Source organism: Euleptes europaea, chromosome 1 (assembly GCF_029931775.1).
Source record: "Euleptes europaea isolate rEulEur1 chromosome 1, rEulEur1.hap1, whole genome shotgun sequence".
In the NCBI taxonomy this organism is placed as follows: domain Eukaryota; kingdom Metazoa; phylum Chordata; class Lepidosauria; order Squamata; family Sphaerodactylidae; genus Euleptes; species Euleptes europaea.
This window is the reverse complement of record NC_079312.1, coordinates 87193632-87213962: the sequence shown is the minus strand read 5'-3', so window position 1 is coordinate 87213962 and position 20331 is coordinate 87193632. Positions and strand designations below refer to the sequence as shown.

The following is a 20331-nucleotide window of genomic DNA, read 5'->3' as shown; positions in this document are numbered from 1 at the left end:
TCCTTTAAGTTCTGTCTTATATTTCCTCAAAAGTTTTCCCACATCTGTTGGTGATAAGATTGTCATTTTCATTTCTTTGAATGTGAAGGCCAAGCCTTGTGGCATAATCTAACGATATTTAATACCATTAGCTTTCAAAACATTACAAATTCTTTGTAATTGTTCCTCTGTGAGAGTAAATGTCTTGGTATGTCCTTTAAAAGTATTAGAGGAGTATCTCCTGCAGAAACCGGGTTGTCATAATGGATCTTCATTATCCTATCCTTAATCCTTGTATCATAAAAAATAATCATGAGATCTCTTGGTTTAGATCTTTTCATTCTGGCAGGTAATGGTATTCTATAAACTCTGTTAATGGCTTGGTTCAACACTTGTTCTTCTATTTGAAATAAGTAAGCCAGATTTGGAACTACAGTTTCTTTGTTATCTCCCATCATATCTGGTAAATTGCGCAGAAGAAGGTTGGTTTCTCTTACTCTCATCTCCGTCATGGCTATCTGGTCCTTGGCTGCTGTCTGATTAGTTTGTATTGTTTCAATCTGTTTTTCTTGGCTTACTAATTTTTTCTTTGTATCCTTGTGTTCTTCCATCACTTTCTTAATTGATAAGTCCATTGTTTGCATATCCGTCTTCATAGTATTCATTTGGGTCTTTACCTCTTTGAGGTCTTCTGTAACCACATCCAGTTTCTGGTTAATAGCTTGAGATGCTTGTCCAAGATTTGTCATCATAGAAGTCAGCTGTGCCATCTGTGTTGACATCTGTTCAAACTGCTTAGTTGTTGCTTCTGTTTGTTTGGCTAACATATCTTGTAATTTCTTATCCATAGTTAAGGTTTGAGCGGTGTCTTTCAATTTTGTGTAGGCAGGGCTATGTAATGAACCAGAACGGGGGCGAGATCCAGACATTTACATTGAAATAAGGCTAGTAAAATACATGTTGTCAGACAGGGCCCTCTGGCTTGTAGTTGATAAAGAATGGTTCAATGATCAGCTTAACAGTTTTTCCGAATTGAAAAGGTCCAAGTTTCACTTTAAAACAGCTTGTTAAAGATTTGGAATACCAGCGAGTTTTGCCGGACGCTCTAGGTCGGATCAAACCAGGAAGTATTCCGGAAGTTGATTTCGCCGCGGACCTTCTACCGCCTCTTCTCGATGGTTGTTTCCTTCAGGAATTATTTCTATGTTGCTCGAGTGCGACATGTATCCGGTCCTACGACTTACTTCCTGTTGTTGTGGATCAGATGATAGAGAGGGTGGTATAGAGGGTCTTCCGTTCCAAGGAGTCCCTTGTTATGCAAATGTGGCAGGAAGTCCTTTTTCACCAGAAACTCAGAGAGTAATTCTCCCTCCCCTTCCCTCTAGGTTGCTTCTCATTGGTAAAGATTTTAGTCCGTCTCATAAGCGTCCTTCTAACTCTTTGTTTTGATTTAAGCTGATCAACTTGATAAGGCTCCTGTCTCCAGTCCTGGTGGATTTTGTAAGTCAAACTTATCCGATTCAATTAAGGGAGGAGTAAGGGTACTGGGAATATCTTCATTTACCCCCCTGGTTATTCAGTAACGCCAGTAAGAAACGAGGGATTCTTGTGTACTCACTTGGGCATCTAGAGGTGAGGTTCTTATCTTAAAGTAGTCCTTATGTTGGTTATAAGGTGGTGGAGGGTAGAGTCTTATGCCGAAGTTGTGTTTTGGCGATTTCTTTCCCTCAGTGCCCAGGCAGGACCGGCATCCAAAACTCCGGGGGACTTATGGAAGCTCCCTCGGAGTATTTAGGAGGTCAAACTGCAAAAAGGGGCTGCAGGGAATTCCTGCTATCTAACCCACTTGCAAGGGTCGGGTTGGGGTGTATAAAACTCCCCAAAGTTAACGCAAACTTGGATTTCACCCAGGAGCTCCTGGGCAAACGTGGCACTCACCCCAGCGATGCCACCAGAAGTCCCGTGTCTATATCAGGAATTAATGGATTGATCAGCTATGTTCTTAAGTGCTTATTCTCTTCTCCTCCATTTACAGTTCATTTGCTATGTGAATATGTGTTGGCTCTTTCTTACAAATGGATGTATGCATGAACATGCAGGATGCACATTCATTTACTGTTACATGTGAACAAGGCTGCTAAGTCAGACCATTGATCTAGCAAGGTCAGTATTGTTTCTGAATACATGAACACATGAAGCTGCCTTACACTTACCGTAATCAGACCCTCAATCCATCAAAGTCAGTATTGTCTACTCAGACTAGCAGTGGCTCTCCAGGGTTTCAGACAGGGGTCTTTCACATCACCTACTTGCCTAGTCCCTTCAACTGGAGATGCCGGGGATTGAACCTGGGACTTTCTGTGTACCAAGCAGACGCTCTGCCACTGAGCCACAGCCCCTCCCTCTGGTCTTGCACTGCCTCTCTAGGGTCTCGGGGCAAAGAAACCAGGTTTTCCAACCCACTTAGGTGATTTAATTCCCCTGTCCTACATTTGGAACCCTGGAATAAATCCCTTTCTGGTAGCTTGACCGAAGCTGGGTTTGGACTCTTACACATGCAATAGAACACTCCAGTAAAAGCAGCAGGCTTTATTAATAATATAATTTAAAAGGCTCAGGCTTAAATATGACACGCAAGGAGGTCCATTAAAATAACAAAGTCTAGTTTCCTAACATCCACTTACGTATATGAAGGCAGGCAAATCAGCATCAGTGAAAGCATCAGGAGGAGATGCTGCAAGATGGTTTCAGACCCATTGCTGTTCCCGGCGCATTGTTACTTTCCTCCTCTTCAGATGGCCATAGACTACTTTATAGAAAACTGGACCACTGACCCCCTGACTAGTGTCAGCCAATCAAGGACGTGAATCCAAAGATGATTCTGGAAGATGAGCAAGACTCCCCCTCCCATCTGACCTAGCTGACCTAGCAGTTCAAGTCAGATTGCTTTGAAATGCAAAGCTCTTCATCTGGGTTTGGGAATCATTTGATTGTCAGAGTAACAAGTTGCCCATAATAATCTGACAGAGACAGCTGACAGGTAGCTGTCAGATCAGAGGCATCTAGGATGATGCAAGAGGCAGCAATAGCCTTGCAGGTTCTAGGGGGAACTGCAACTAACCGGTTTGAAGCAGTAGGATGATGTAATACTGTGGCCAGGTCTGCAGGTGGCCTTATTGGTTTCAGGTGGAGTTCTGTATATAAGCCTATATAACTATAACTCTGTGTTGGGAAGTTTGGTGGAAAGAAGTGTACGTGACGGTTTGTCTTTTATCTGTGCACTGTAAATTAAACAACACTGTTTTCTATAAAGCAAGGAGTTCTGGTGGTGTGTCCTGGATAACTGCTAATCCGCCTGCTTCCACGTCATTGATATGGGCATTCTCCCCCCCTTCCTGTGTTACTCTTCACACTTAGCTAAGATCAAGAAGCAGGATATTGCTCTAAGTTTATGACCTGACCAAATGCTGGCGTTTAAACTGTATGACTAATTTATAGATGGATGACCATCTCTTGACACCGGGCACCTACTGTCTGATCCTTTTAACTGGAGATGCCAGGGACTGAACCTGGGACCTGATGCTCTACCACTGAGTCACAGCCCATTCCTCAAGAAAGAACAGAATTAGTGCCTTAGTATGTTTTAGGCACAGGATAACTGGACTTAAGATGCATACTTGGACTAGGTGACCAATGAGGTTCCTTCTAACATTACGGATTATGTGGTTCTACCCAGAAGCTAACAGCCAATGGATGCTCCCACCAAACAACAGTATAGCTCATTTCCCTTTCTCCCAAGCCTATCTTCCCCCCAACATCTGATTATCATCATAACCCAGAGTCTTCCCCTTCAGCTTGTTGGGCTAACAGCTTCATAGGAAATCCTTCTAAGATGGTAGTCAAGCAGGTAGGGTGCTGCTTGAACTGATGAAATGTTCTCCTGTGACTTTCATTTCTCCTTGTTGGTGCCAGTTATCAAATTAGTTTTGCCTCCTCCAGGCATAGCTTTTGTATCAGAGGGGATACTTTTACCAGCTACAACTTCTGAAAGTAAAAAGACCAAGAGTGGAAAGAGAGGCATGCAATAACCGCCTCAACATTCTGCTCTTGAGACTCCATACATTAATGTGTGACAACGTTCATGGGATCCACTCATTGTTTCATTGCTGCCTTGAGTCTAAGGAAATAAGATGGTATATACAATTTCAAATAAATAAATGTTTTGTGTGTGTGTGTTTATTTCTGGCCTGATGTTTCTTACAGGTGCTACGTTTGCTATGTCCAGACATTTAGAGGAATGTTACACAGAGGAGTAAATTCCACCATGCTTGATTTTTCCCATCTCTGCTACACTGCAATGGAAAAACAGCTCACAGCATTGAATTGACAGAGATGATTACAGTAGACACCAATAAAGCAGAAACTGACAGCAGTTATTACAGTAGATTTCCATACAGCTGAGATTGACAAAGTGATTGCTATAGTACACAGCTTGCACTACAGCAATCTAGTTTAAGTGCTGAACATTTGATTAGACAATTGTTATGGATGTAATAAAGCTATTTAGATACATGTAGCTATAGAATATTGAACATAATTGAGCCAGAGCATATTTAAATATTACTATTTAAACTTACCTTACTATATAGAAGGATTACTTGATGTTTCTGAATATTATGAACATGTATGTGGGAAGAATTTGGCAACTCAAAAGGGGGGATGAAAGACAATCTTGTGGCTTGAAATGTCTTCATGCAACATCTAAAGTCTGCAGATTCAGCTACTGAAATTTTAATCACAACTTCTTCTGCACAGCCTTTGGGAAGAAATCCAGTTCTTATCTGATCTCTGCTAGAAATAGGTTGTGGTAGAAAACATTTCCAACTGTAAGAAGAACGTAACAGTCTGTAACAAAGGAAGCCTGGGAAGACACCCAAGCAAGGCATCCAGAACTACTAGATCCGAATTTTCTGCTCACTTGCGAATGTACTAATAAGTACACAGAATTTCAGGGTTTGGAGCAATGGGTCCAAAAGCCGTGAAAGCATATTGCAATTGATTATGAAGGCCCTCTCCAGTTTGTGTTCATTGGTGCTTTTCTATCTATGAATGACATTTTTATCCCACCTTCCTCCCAAAAGCTCAGCATGTTTCATATGGCTCAATTATTTTATGACTGAAGTCTGTTAGGCTGAGAGAGAGCATCTGGCCCAAGGTTACCCAGTAAGTTTTACAGCTGTGCAGAACTCCTTGATTCTTGCCATACAGTCTAAACCATTACACCATACTGGCTCTCGAGTTAAATATTATCCACTGAACCAGTGCACGCACACACACACAAAAAACAGAACAAAGTAGAAACAATATTAGCAAATTAATGTAAATGTTCCAAAAGTCAGCTTCTTCCCTCAAAATTACTTGCTTGTATCCAACAGCACATTTAAAAAACTTCAGGGCACTTAAGATTTCTGAAGAGGGGAAAGTGATTAACACTAGCTCCCCTTTGCCATCTGAGCTGGTTGCTATCTGCTGGCTACCAGGAACTAATTTTCAGGGGGCTCGGTGGGAGCAGGGGAAATTATTATCCAGCAGAATTATTATGAAGTGAACTGAGCTAATATATGTGAAGTGGTATGAATATTCTGAAATGACGTATTAAATATGAACAGTTACTGATATTGACTGATTCAACAGGAAGGCACGAGAATAGAATACGGGGGTCAGATTGACAGGAGGCAAAGCGCCAACATCAGAAAGACAGCAAGGCAACTGGTAGGGTGGAGACTAGAGAAAAAGGGGTCATCTGCTCTTTTGCTGCTCTTGCAATGAGTTTTTCCTATGGTATTTTATGCTTTTCATCACATCTCAGCTCTATTCCCTTGTAAGGTTGCCATGAAATTTCATTTTAAAAATTAGCATAAAAACATCACATTTGTATTAAAGTGTTGCAGGCTTGCTCTGGCTGGCACTGAATTGGTTTAAAGATTTATTACAGCATTTTCATTCAAAATTATTACAGAGAATGATGAGTTTTGCTATGCATGAGTGAATCTTTTTTTTTCTTTCTCTCCTTTGTGGAATTGGAGGTTTGAGACATGGCTGTTATTCCAGTCTACTTTATTTCTCATCATTAGTTTCTGTAATTTGGGCTGCTAACACTCAGAGATACGTGTTCATTCTGTTTTGCTCTTTTGCATCCCCTCCCCTTTTTAACATTTTTAATAGAAAGTTCATCATATCTTATAAGCACATTAGAGACAAATGATAGGTCTTTGTTTAAGAGTTCAAAGCTAGTATGAAGGAATGGATTACTGCTCACAATTTGCTGTTTTGCCTGTTGATATACAGATTTTTGCAGATTATTTAGTGTTAACAAAAATCTGCTGATTATCCAGATATATATATTTCTATATGTATCTGTATTTCTTTAAATATGCTTCCAGAAGTGGCTCTTTCTGTCCTTGGCCAGTGTCTTGACTATAACCTTCCAATTGTTATGCTAAAGGGGGGGGGGGGAACTGAAGCTGAGTCTAGATACGATAGATCATTAAATCTGATATTCTAAAAGGCACTTCTCTGCCAGCTGTGGATTAGGCAAATGTATGTCTGGATGATTCAGTGAATAGTTGGGGTGGTATTTGATCCTGTCCTATTGATGGAAACATAGATTGATGTGGCATGAATAGGTGACTTTTATCAATTACATGGAGATGGGAGGTTAGCCTTCTTCCTAGACTCAGCTGACATAGCTGCACTGACCCATTCCACTGTTACCTAGACTACTGTAACGCACTTTACATGGGAATGTCATTGAAGACAACTCAGAAACTTCAGTTGGTGCAAAATGTAGCAGTAACCTTTGGGCTAGAGCAAGCCAATTTCAGAATCAATGTATCTAATTCTCAATATGGTGGACACTTAAATCTGGAGACTGGGGTCACGAACAGACCAGACAGTCTTTCCACAAAGCTAAGAAAGGCCACAGGTTTGTTCAAAAATCTTAAATCTAAAAAAATACATTGTGGGTTAAATCCCTCCACACACAAAAATAATAGAAGCAAAACCTATACTTTTAAAGGAGCTTTCAGTGGCCATTGTAAGTTTTGTAGGCAGCCCCAACAATTTTGCCAGCCTTCAAACCTTGGTCTCTGTCAGTAAAAGCAAATAGAAGGCCTTTTCTATTACTATTTTGGCCTCCCAGTCGACCCTTGCTCCCTTCTGTCCTGGAGGGCCAGTGCCAGCAGCAAATACTGGGCAACTTTCTACCATGCAATTTGTGCAACTCACCCAGGTGTGGCAATGGGTATGACTTGATGCCACACAACTCACCTGGGCCCAATGGCAGCTTCCACACAACTTGCACTACTTGCCCAGGCCCAGCAGTGGCCAGTACACCATTCACTTTGGCAACCTGCCACTGCACAACTTTTGCAACTTGGTCAAACATTTCCCATGGAGAGGCTCCTGGGGGCGGGGATGCGGAGCTGAGAGGCAGTGTGGTTAGAGTGTAGTGCTTAGAGCAGGGTTGCCAACCTCCCAGCATGGTGTAGTGGTTAAGAACGGTGGTTTGGAGCGGTGGAATCTGATCTGGAGAACCGGGTTTGATTCCCCACTCCTCCACATGAATGGCAGAGGCTAATCTGGTGAACTGGATTTGTTTCCCCACTCCTACACACGAAGCCAGCTGGGTGACCTTGGGCTAGTCACACTCTCTCAGCCCCATCTACTTCCCAGGGTGTCTGTTGTGCGGAGGGGAAGGGAAGGTGATTGTAAGCCAGTTTGATTCTCCCTTAAGTGGCAGAGAAAGTCGGCATATAACAACCAACTCTTCTTCTTCAGTGGGCTCTGGAGTGCTCCTGGAATTACACCTGATCTCCGGCTGATGGAAATCAGTTCCCCTGGAGAAAATGGCTGCTTTGGAAGGTAGTCAGTATGGCATTCTACCCTGCTGAGGTCCCACATCTCCCCAAACCCCACAAGTTTCCACCCCTAAAGCTCCAGGAATTTCCCAATCCAGAGCTGGCAGCCCCTAGGTTAAAGTGTCAGACTGGGATCTGGAAGACCCAGGGTTAAATCCTTACTTTGCCATGGAAGCTTTCTGGGTGACCTTCAGCCAGTCACACATTCAGTCTAACTTACCTCACAAGGTTGTTGTGAGGATAAAATGGAGGAGAGGAGAATTATGTGACTGCTTTGGGTTCCCGTTAGGAACAAAGGCAAGATATAAATGAAATAAATCATCAATAAAATGAAAACTAGGAGTGGCAGACAAAAGAAAGGTTGGTTGGTGAGTGGGAAGAAGAGAAAGAAGCAGGGAGAGGGGAGAGGATATGGCAACTGCGTGGAGGAGAGAAAGAGGAAATGATGTGGGGAAAGGGATATGGGGGAAATGGCATGACCCCTGCAAGTCTTTTTGGGTTCCTTTCATGTATTACTTAAGTTATATAACATGGTCATTGATTTGTTTTCAGGTTAAAATCAAGGTGGCTGTAATCTGAGCAATGGAGGCCTTGGATTTCCTAGGGATGCCAACCTCCAGGTAGGGCCTGAACTTCTCCCAGAATTACAATTGATATCCGTAATACAGAAATCACTTCTCCTGAAGAAAATGGCAGCTTCGGAGGGCAGAATCCATGTCATCACATCCCTGCTAAGCTCCTTTCTATCCACCCTACATAAGCTTTGCCCCCAACTCCCAAGCTGGAGTTGGCAACCCTATTTGCAACCCTCGCCCCCATCTGTTGACATAGCTGTGGCAATAACATTGGGATCAAAGCTAACAGGATGTCAAGAAGGAAAAGGTGAAAACAGTTGCTTCCTCTCCCGTTCAACTTCCTGTCATTCCAAGAGCTGTGCTGTAATGAATGAAGAAAGGCAAAAGGTAGAGGAGAGGAAGAGGAGAGGCATTTCCCCCCTGTTTTCAGCTGCACAGGCTCAACTGCATGAGCCACTGAGACTTTCTAAAAACAGAGCTCCAAGTGGATGTTTTTGTGTGTGTGTTTTTGTTTTTAAAGAAAAATCATGTTTACAGGGATGCCAGTTCAGATCAGGACCAGGAAAAAGGTAGTCTAACCCATGCACCATTTTCCCAGCCTGAAGGGAGCTGTTATTTGCTCCATTGTGACAAACATGTGGGGACCTGACTATTTGCAACAATGGAATAAACAGCAGTTCTCTAGGATCATTTCAGATCAGGAAAATGGTGCCATAGGAAGGTTTAAACTCTGCCCTCCCCCACAGTATTAATTTTTCACTTTGATGTTTTTCAAAAACCAAACACTGGGAGCTCTGTTCACGAAACTCCCAGCATCTTGTATAGTTGAGCCCTTAGTGTCTGGGTAAAGGTCAACATACCCAAGCAGAAAATACAGGTGCAGCTTAGTCGAGGTTTGCCAAAGTTGAGCTTTGTTTTAATCAATATAGCTGGTGTGGGGCAAAATGGTTTTGCTCTTCTGCATTTACCACATTCTTACTCTGCTACAGATCACAGTGGTACACATAACATCACAGTTGTTTGATCCATAGGCTGAAGTACAAGGGGGCTGGTATGAATGACTGCTGTTCCAGTGCTTGGAATGGGGTTAGCTCCCTTTGCAAGCCCAAGGGGATGAGCTGTCCCTTCATGCTAGTAGTTTACCCAGTTCTTCGCACTGCTGCTCACTGAGCCACGAATCCAAGCCCTTTCAGTTCCTCCTCCATCCCAAAATTGTAACAAAAAATTAGAAATAAAACACTATATGGGGGGGGGGGGTGGCAGAGAGAGAAGGGCGCCAGAAGCTCTATCTACATAGATCCAGTTTGTTATGCTCTCACAAAAGAATTAAATGGCTTCTTAATTGGATTTCACACCTTGATAAATTAATGCCAGCTTTTTCATTCAGGTGATATTGGTTAACTCAGATAGTCAATTAAAGAACATTGAAAAAGAAGCAAAAAAAATTATTTTCTTAAAATGATAAATTTGGCTGCTGTAAAAGATGTTGTAATCCACATCAGGGATACAGCATACATGCAAACATCTATGAATACAGAAAGAAAGACCTGTTTATACATGCACAGTTTTCTGTATATGAGGAACATCTGTAGCTGAGATGTCACAGTCCTGATTTGAGAGCTAGCTATTTCATTGACTTTTAGAATGTGCAGTACATGAGGGTTCAGAGTAAGATAGGGTTGCCAGCAAATGCTGGGAGATTTGGGTGGTGATGCCGGGGGAGGGTGCAGTTTCAAGGGAATGTGGTGTTAAGTCTGGGTGACACTCTGGGAATCCCCCAGTGTTTATGGTCTTTATCATAGAAACTGGTGGGAAATCCTAGAGCATCACCATCAATGCAACCCCCCCCCCTTTTCTCTGATGCTTCTTAAACTATCAAAGGCAGGTCACTGAGATCATGGACAGGAGATTGTCTGCTTCCACTGGGCAGGTAAGCCTAAGTAAGCCTAGAGCTAGGTGATATTGTAAGAAGTGCTATTCATATTCACACACTACTAGTGGTATGCAATCATTTTCACATGATGCTGGAATCAAAGTCTGTATATAAACAACGAAGAGTCTTGTGGCACCTTAAAGGCTAACAAAAGTATTGTGCCATAAGATTTTGCAGGCTGCAGAATATTTCCTCATATGCATGTCTCCGTATAGTAAGTATATGTGTGGAGTCAACTGCATGAGATCTTTCTACCCAGTTGTTGCCTGCCTCCTGAGTTCTTTGCTCATTCATCTTCTGATTTTATAAACTCCACTGCTGTCTTTCATCCTGCCACCTCTCTTAATCTCATGCCTCCCTCAACTGATCTCTAAAGCCTGCTTTAATCTCTGCCTTCACCTGGGACTCTCTCCTTCTCTGAAGATCTCCATCCCTGCATCAGGCTCTGTTCCTGCTGGCATCGTTCCCTGACTTCTCTTCTAATCTTGGCTTCATTCCAACTCCTCTACTTTGCATGTTCTACCCCCATCCAGGATCTTTCCAGTTCCTCTGGAATGCTTGGTCTGTCTTTAAAAAGACAACTACCAATATTGCACAACTTCTTTTCCACTTACATCTCTGACAGTCTCTCCTTATCACACTTACTAAAATTCAGTTTTCAGTCCAATACATGAGTTGTCTTATGTTTGTAGATATGTAACAGACAGCTCTTGTGTCCCAGGTGGAGGGGCAGGTCTTCTGCTATAGCTGCATGTAGCAGGAGACCTTCTGGCAATTCCCCCGTTTCCTGCTTGAGCTTCCAAGGCTGGTGGGGCAGGGGGAGGGGGAAATTAAGGGTGCAAGCATCACACCAGCATACGATGTTACTGTAACCCCCACCCCCAAGGAAGTCACATCCTAACATTGGGACTATGCTCTGAGTTTTGCCCAAAATACTATGGGTTAACCACAGAGTTCTGGGTGAATTCTAGGTTGCCCCCAGTATCATGCTGTTACTTCTGGGTTACTTCTCCATTTGGGGCCCAATAAAATTGGACCCCATGACCCAATCTTCAACAAACCCAGGGGTTCATGTAAGGAGATTCACCAACATCTATGCCATAAATTTGATGCCTCTTACCTTAAAAAAACGCCCTCTCAGTACCCTGCAAAGATTTCCCATTGGCTAACATAGAGCTGTACTCTTTAATTTTTAAAGAGCTTGGCTCCATTATACCATATGGGGAATTTTTGCGAGACCCTGGGGGACTATTTTTTTGAGGTAGAGGCATCAAATTTGCAGCATAGTTGCTGGTGACTCTCCTTAGAAGAACCCCCAAGTTTGGTAAAGATTGGGCTGGGGGTCCAATTTTATGGGCCTCCATTTTTCCCCATTGGAAATAATTGAGAATGGATGGGGGCTCCAACTCTGGGGGCCCATAAAATTGTACCCCCTGGCTCAATCTTTTCCAAACATGGGGGTTCTTCTAAGGAGAGTCACCTGCAGCTACACTTGGTGCCTCTACTTAAAAAAAACCGCACCCTGCCAGAGCCCCACAAAGATTTCCCGTAGGGTTTAATAAACCTGAAAATTTTTGGATATTCAAAAAAAGCTGTGGGGGAAACCATATTGGTATGAGAATTCAGCTTTTTGGGGATTTTCCGAACATTTTCGGGTCTATTAAACCTGAATCCAAAAAATACCAACAACTTTTTTGGTGCACACTCCTAGTCTCTGGTATAGGTCTTTCACATCACCTACCAACTGATCCTTTTTAGCTGGAGATGCCAGGAACTGACCCTGGGAGCTTCTGCATACTAAGCAGATGTGCTGAACCACAGCCCCTTCCTGACTTTTTGCAAGCAGCAGCCATGCCTAACAGCAACTGTACATCAGGATTCCTGGCTAACAGATCTCAAGTGATATGGTGATGCCTTACTAAAATTGATTCCGTAAAGGACGGCACATAGAGTTATTGTTATTTACATGAGTACAATTTATATAGTAATATAGATTTGTTAGGCACTGAAATGGCATATCCCCTCACTAATGTAATGCTTACTCACTGTGTAATCCACCTTGAGTCCAATTGAGAAAGACGGACTATAAATAACATAACTAAAATTTAAAAAATAAATAAAATATTAGATGTAGAAGTCAAGGATGGAAAGAGAAGTTGGGGATTGACAGTGGCAATTGCCCTTTCCCTGATGTGTTTGACAACTCAGTCAGAGTATCCATATGGTGTTTTTCATACAGCCAAAGTATATTTAATTAAATATCTGCTGTTTTGCTGCCCTTTAATGATGCCCAAAATCTGCAGCTTGAAGCACCCACTCTGTTATTTACCTAATGAGAAGGCTGGCCTGGCCCCAAGTGGTGCTATCCAGGAAGAACTCCACTCTGTGGTTTAAACCAGCCCTGGGTAAAGCAGTGGCTTAAATAAGTGGGCTGCAATGAGGATCTGTGACAGAGATGCAAAGAATGTACTCTAGTGATTCTGGTCCAAGTTCTGTCAAGACGTAGGATGGAGTCATTAGGGAAAAATGTAAAAATGAAGCTAGGGTGGTTCAGAAAGGCTTTGGTAAGGAGCACTGTCTTCAGATATTACTTCCCAAGTGGGGGGGAGCAGGGAAAGGAGGAGGCTTTTACAGGAACCACTTGGCAGGAGTACAGAAGCAAGGAGACTAAACAGTTGATGAGGCACAGAATAGAAAGAGGAAGAAGAGGTGTATGGGAAGACAGGCAAAGAAATTGTCACAGTCTCTGACATATTACAGCACATAAATAGTATTTTGTTGTACATGTGCAGAATTATTCACTATAAAACTAAAAGCTACACATAGAAACAGCTAAACAGTTATATAATTGAAGGTGTAGTTACTTTTTAAAAGAAGGAACTAAAAGCCTCTGGTTTCATTGAGCTTATGTTTCTGAAATTACACTGACAGATAGCAGGAGAAATGCTTCTTTACACTTTCAGTAAAGAGCTCCTTTACCTTTTCAAGGTAAACCTTGAGAAGAGCTCCACCAGCATTGAGAAGAGCTCCACCACCTTTTTTAATGAAGGAGCACAAAAGCCTCTTCATATCTTATCGGCTATGAACAGTCTTCTTGCCTGTTCAATGCCATAAACTGTTTTTCTACCCTTCTTCAATGCCATTATATGTCTTTTCACCCTACCAAGGACATTACATGTTCTCTACCCTCCTAACCACAAGGCTAGCAAATGCTAACTAATGCAATGTAAGCATATAATTGTGTTTTATGATTTAAATGTGTAGACATTATACTATTGATTCACAAATGAATGTCATGAATGCATCTTATGCTGGAGATGAGAATGATGTTAAAATTGAATATATAGAGTGATTATGAAGCTCATAAATGATAGTTTATAGTTTAGTAAAATAGACACAGAGGATGTGGATGTCCAAATATGGTCTTATAAGGGGTGCAGATTAGCACACTAAGTGAAGCAATTTAGCACACTAAGTGGAGCAACTTAGCACATTCCTGCTACAGAGTCACAAAACCCTCCTGATAACAGGAGTGCAGGATCTTTCTTCCTCCTTTTCAAGGTGTTTGAAACAGTATAAATACCGGCACAGTAAGACTAGATTTTCAGACCTCAATCAGAGTGTCTCAAGAAGAGGCTGTCGGGATGTATGGTTTTGACTTATTATTCTAGAATGTGACTTAGATACTTTATACTAAATCAGATTTATTTGACTGTTATAATTTGAAGTTGGATTTTAAATTTGAATGGTATGTAAGACTTGTTTTCTTTATTGCATACATTGTAAAATACATTGTCACTGCATACATTGTAACAAAGTGTAAAGACTTTGTAACTTGCATTTACACATTTTTACTGTTAGTATTTCAATAAAAGACTTGCCTTTTAAAAGTAGGTAAAGTCATTGAGTCCTGCTTATTGAGTGACTGGCTGAATGAGATAACATATCACTTCTCAGGAAGTGGTCCTTTCTAAGAGCCTATCACTTCAACAGCACAACCCGCTTCAAAATGTACCGTGCATTCCTGAGATTTGGCGGACGGGAATGGTGGGTAGAAGGCGCAGGCAAGCTGACTCCTAAGGCTGTTCCCCGTACGCCGGAAAAAAAAAAATTTTTTTTTGGTTAAACAGGGCCTTTTGCCCCATAGAGAACAGCGGGACTGCACCTGCTAAAAAGCAGGTACAGCAACGCTGTTCCCGGCGCCAGCGTTATGGGGTGAAAGGGGAGAGGAAGTTGCCTACTGGCAGCTCCTCCCCCTGGCCTGCCCCAGGAATGCCCCAGGAACGTCCCTCTCATGCCAGCACAGCAATTCTCCACCATGGCCTGTGCCACGGATAGGCCGCGCCGGGGGAGTGGAGAGGTGCAGCTCTGCGGCGCTCCGGCACCGATGGAACTGCCCTTGCCACCAGCATAAGTGTGTCTTGTTGCGTGATTAGACGCACTTATGCTGGCGGCGCGGTAACGCCTCTTCCTAAGAGGACTCGCCCCCCCTCAGGAATGCATGGGTAGTCAAAATAGAGCAGGGAGAGGCGAATTTTATAAACTGGAATTAATAACATATAATCTGACTAATTATGCAGGTTAAGTAATGGTTGAAAGCAGGAATCTATTATATAGAATTGCAAAAATCTGTTAAGAACATCGGTTTTTTGCGATAGAAGCGATGTTATTTTAGGAGAATAATCTTTAGAAGGTCCAAGGCACTATATGTATGGTTAGTATGTATGTTATATCTTTATTTTTTAAAATAAAATATTTTTTTTAAAAAATAAACCAGGGAAATATTACTTCTTATACTTATGGAGGCTAAAAACTTTCATTTTCCTTAAGCCATTATTTATAAACTCTATTCGCCTATAGTCTCTTGGTTTGTGATACTCCCCTAAAAGATTTCCTAGCAGAATGTGCCCAGACCACAGTGGGTAATCAAGCCCATAAGGACTTCTTCTCGGGGGAAATAACAAGGACTTTCTGCTTCTAGCTGTGCTCAATGAGAACCTCCCACTCATTCCAATCAGAGGGGTCCGACTTATTTGCCTGCATTCAGAGTTCTGTCTTCATGGAGGTCACAACATAAAGGCATAAATGGTGTTTCTCTTTCGTGAATACCAAGGAACTTAATTCTTCAACAAGCATGGAAAGGTATGAATAGGTGTACTAGAAAGCTGCACCAAAGCTCGACTATTATCGTTAAATATATTGTAGATTAAAATGATTTAACATGCAACAAAAGTGAAGCATAAGGTAATCAAATCTTCTAGAGCCATGGCTTTTGGCTCTGGGATGGACCACCTGGATTAAAATCGTGGTGTCCAGACTGATTCACTGTCTTCTTATAATGGCATAGCATGAACATTCTGTGCTTTCCTCCATATAGCATGAGTACATGATGTCATACGCTTGCTAGTAGCCATTTGCTAGCTCTGTGACAATAAAAGCACAATGATACCTTGACACTGATTGTCTTCTTTAATTCCACTAAGCAGCATTTTAGTACATGCCTGTTCACCGGCCGATAATTATGCTTCTTTATGCTGTTTTCAAGAGGAACTGTACTCCTGAGTTTCCAGGCAGCAATGAACAGTTGGGGTGTGAGGTAAGGAAAGAACCGCTTTCTGGGTATAAATAGTAATCAGATTGTTCTTGTTAGATCTCTTGCTCAGATAACATCATCCTGTCTGTCCCAAATATGGCCATAGCCATATTTGTAGCTCAGTGGAAGGGGGGGGGCAGAGCAAAAGAGGCAGGCTTGATGCAGGGAGTAGGGTTGTCAACTGACCAGAAAAAAATGGCTTTGCCTGTTCCTGTGCCTTTAGCAGCCACTTGATTTTCAGAAATCAGCTGTTAAAGCTTTTCACAGTACGGAAATAAAGTCAGATACTGTTTATCTCCATGCCATAAAAAGATTCTCCTTCTGATTTCTGCAAACAAAGCTCTTACTAAAGGTGTAGTTGCAAAGGCCAAATGAAATATTGTAACCTCTTATAGAGAATGAGGTGACAAGATAAACGGGAGACAGAGTTCACAGTATCTCTAATAGGATACAAGCAAACTAGAGTAGCAGAAACATTTGTCATCCACGTATGAGAAGCTGAGCCGGGCCAAACGTCCCACTGCCAATGCAACTATTAAATGCACAGAAACCACTTCCTCCTCCTTTATTTCTTGCCCTTCTAGCACAGGAGAAAGAGTAGACAATATTGCATGAGACTCAAAGTGGAGAAGAGCAAAAGGGATTCAGGAATGAGAGGGAAATGGGGGGCAGGGGAGGGTTGAAGTAAAACCCCTCCCCTCTCCCAAATGGCAATCTGAAGGAAGTAGCATTGGATGATTTACTCACAATCTTGCTTTTGCTTATAAATAAGGAGGACAATTATGGCCGCAGAGAAAAATGCACAAAATGCGTAATGCATCTGACTGAGACGTCTGTCTGAGATGAACCGGTGCAATGTCTCTCTTGCTCGTCTTCAGAGGTATAAACTGCCTGTTTCTCTTCCATGGGGGATTAACTCAAATGCCAGTGATGTGAATTCAGATGTCAGCAATGTTAACTATTTCATCCCACAGAGAAGAGAGGAAAGCCATGGCTTTGCAACACATGCCACACTTTATTGCTTACTGGATCTTCTGGTGACACCCACAGACAGCAGTGGAGACAATAAAGAAAAGGAACAACTACTGCCTTTCTCCTGCCCAGCATCCCCTTCCTGTTATATCTCTGAAGCAGCTGAGAGTGCAAATCACAGACTGAAGTGCAATTGACATCAGATCCTAGAAACATTGATGTGCTTCCATTGTGTTCATTCTGACGATGCCACATAACAAGCACAACAACTAGTAGGGGACAGACAAGGAGGCGATACTGACATAAGCCAAATGCACCATATGCTGCCCCTAGCGTGCTACCATGACCCATCCTGCTTAATGTTCCAGCAACAATTTAAGTCAAATTTGATATTGTTGCAATTTTAGAATCTGTAAAGACTCTTCTGTTCAAAAAGCCCCAGTCTCATGATAGGCCAGAATACTACACGTATATTTACATACCTAATTCCGAAGTGTGTCTTCTGCCTGTGGATACTTAAATCCACAGATATGGGGCACGCTCCCCCAAAACAGATGTTTCTTCAAACTTGGGGTACTCCAAGTTTGTTTAAAAAATTGAAATTAAAAATTGGGGGTGTTAAATCCCTTTAAAAAAAAAAAAAAAAAGCATTGTCCGTGCATGTGCAGACAATGTAAAAACTTCCTTGCGAGTCCAGGAGCAGCAGCAGCAGTAGCCATGGGGGTGGGGGGCAGGGCCGGATTTAGGTTTGATGAGGCCCTAAGCTATTGAAGGTAATGGGGCCCTTTATATGTCCAGCTGTCCTTTGTCAACAACAAATTGTCGTTGTTTTTTGTGTTGAATATATGCTATATGGTAATTTATGGACCTAATAGGTATCTAAAGCCATTTGCACATAACAAAATATGTATTTTATCAAAGTAATTGTTGATTTTGGAAATGTACATCCAGTTTTTTTTCCTTTAAATTTTTTTTGGGGGGCCCAAGAGAGTGGGGCCCTAAGCTATAGCTTGTTTAGCTTATATGTAAATCTGGCACTGTGGGGGGGCACAGTGGTCCCAGCTACAGAGGGTGGGAGTCACTCTGAGCCCGGGAAAAGCAGCAGCAGCAATGGGGTGGGAATGGTGGGGGGGGGATACATAGGGGGTTACATCCCCCCAAAAAAAGAGGTTTGTCTGTTCTTGCCCGGAGGCAACAAAACTGCAGGCAGGGAGATTGCCGATGCTGTTGTGGAGGGAGGGAAGCTGCCATGAGACTAGGGTTGCCAGGTCCCCCTTCGCAACCGGCGGGAGGTTTTGGGGATGGAGCCTGAGGAGGGTGGGGTTTGGGGAGGGGAGGGACTTCAGTGCCATAGCATCCAATTGCCAAAGCGGCCATTTTTCTCCAGGTGAACTGATCTCTATCAGCTGGAGATCAGTTCTAATAGCAGGAGATCTCCAGCTAGTACCTGGTAGTTGGCAACCCTACTTGAGACACACCGCCCTTGTTGTAGGGTTGCCAGGTCCCTCTTTGCCACTGGCAGGAGATTTTGGGGGTGGAGCCTGAAAAGGGTGAATTTGGGGGAGGGGAGGGACTTGAATGCCATATAGTCCAATTGCCAAAGCAGCCATTTTCTCCAGGTGAACTGATCACTATCGGCTGGAGATCAGTTGTAATAGCAGGAGATTTCCAGGAGGGGAGATCCTCCTGTTGGTGTGTGTTGGGGGGGAGGGGGGACGCTGCAGAGCGGGTGGCCAGAAGAGTCACCACTGCCCTTCCTTTGCATGGAGAGGGGAAGCTGAGGAAGCTGCTGAGTGGACAAGTGGTTGAGAGAATTCTCACTACCACTGATGTGTGTGTAGTGGGGGGAGCTACTGGTGGCAGGAGAGTCACCACACCGCTGTTTCAACTGCGAGGGAAGAACCTACTGGGGTGGGTTTGTGGGGAGAGAGAAAGAAGGAGGGACTGGCTTTGGTGGGAGAGAAAGAGAAAGAAGAGGGATTGGCTTGGGGGAAAAGAAAGAAGGGGGTTGGCTTGGGGTGGAGAAAGAGAAAGAAGGGGGAGGAGAGAAGGAAGCAATGGTGAGGAAATGCCCCCTCTAGGCTTGCCAACCTCCAGGTACTAGCTGGAGATCTCCTGCTATTACAACTGATCTCCAGCCAATAGAGATCAGTTCACCTGGAGAAAATGGCCACTTGGGCAATTGGGCTCCATGGCATTGAAGTCCCTCCCCTCCCCAAACCCCGCCCTCCTCAAGCTCCACTCCAAAAACCTTCCACGGGTTTTGAAGAGGGACCTGGCAACCCTAGCCCCCTTCCCGCAAGTTTCTTGTGGGTCCCCTCTTGTATTAGTTTTAATGCTGAAACCTTTGGAGTAAAGAGTAGAAACTTGGTGCCATCCTAAAGGTTCAGATGCCTTCTGTTCCTTTAGAAGCTCCTGTATTTTAAATATTGTTCCTACCTCATGTTTAGGGGTGCTGCCTTTTTTACTGGCTCTGTTGCTGTGGTTTAACAGCAGTCTCTGGAACACAAACATGTTGCCTGTTAAAACTTGGTGTGCCAGGCTGCTTTTCAAAGTATACAGTACCAAAAGGGGAGTGGTACCTGGAACACACATATATATAAAGTACCACTGATGCACTGAATATACTGGTTTATGTGGTTTCAAAAATGTGATTTCCAACAAATGATTCCAGTTATGCAACAAAACAATTTATACAAGTTGCAACAGTCTATGCAAGTTTACAAGGTCTGGCGAATCTTAATGGCTGTTACTGCACTAGGTATTCCCAGCGATGTATTAAGAGTTTGAAACTGTTATAAAAAATACTGTTCACACTTTCTATGTATTCCCACTGATGTATTAAGAGTTTGAAACTGTTATAAAAAATACTGTTCGCACTTTGGCCCCTTTAGCTGTGAAGACGTCTTCCAACCATTTTTTAGCCGTGGCATCCAAAAACCCTTTTAAAGCAATGTTTTTTATAACATTTCCAAACTCTTCATACATCGCTGAGAATACCTAGTGCGGTAACAGCCTTATCCTTGTTTCGCTAATTGCGTTAGCTTCATCAGAAGTCTGTTGCTGCTGTACAGGAAAATCTTGACTTTTTCAAGGCACAGGAAAAGAGCTAATAAAAAGATTGGCAACCCTACAGAAATCTGGAAGCATATTTTTTTAAAAAAACGAGATAGCCTGAGAGTCATTTGAACTGAATGCTAAAATGGAACCAAAACTTTGTTACTCATGATTGATTTTATCGTATTGATTAGATGTTATTGCTTTTAATTATTCTTAGCTGCCCTGAGACTCTTTAAAACATATTGGGGGAAAGAAATAAACAGTACTTGACTAAACAAACTGCCTTCTTTATTAGACTGC

The 20331-nt window shown here is 42.7% G+C and overlaps 1 protein-coding gene across 2 annotated transcripts in view; it reads right to left on the bottom strand.

The window, feature by feature from the left end:
• CAMK2A (calcium/calmodulin dependent protein kinase II alpha) overlaps positions 1-20331 on the bottom strand; it is a 157716-nt gene that overhangs the window by 64918 nt on the left and 72467 nt on the right. The gene's annotated exons all lie outside the window — the stretch shown is intronic.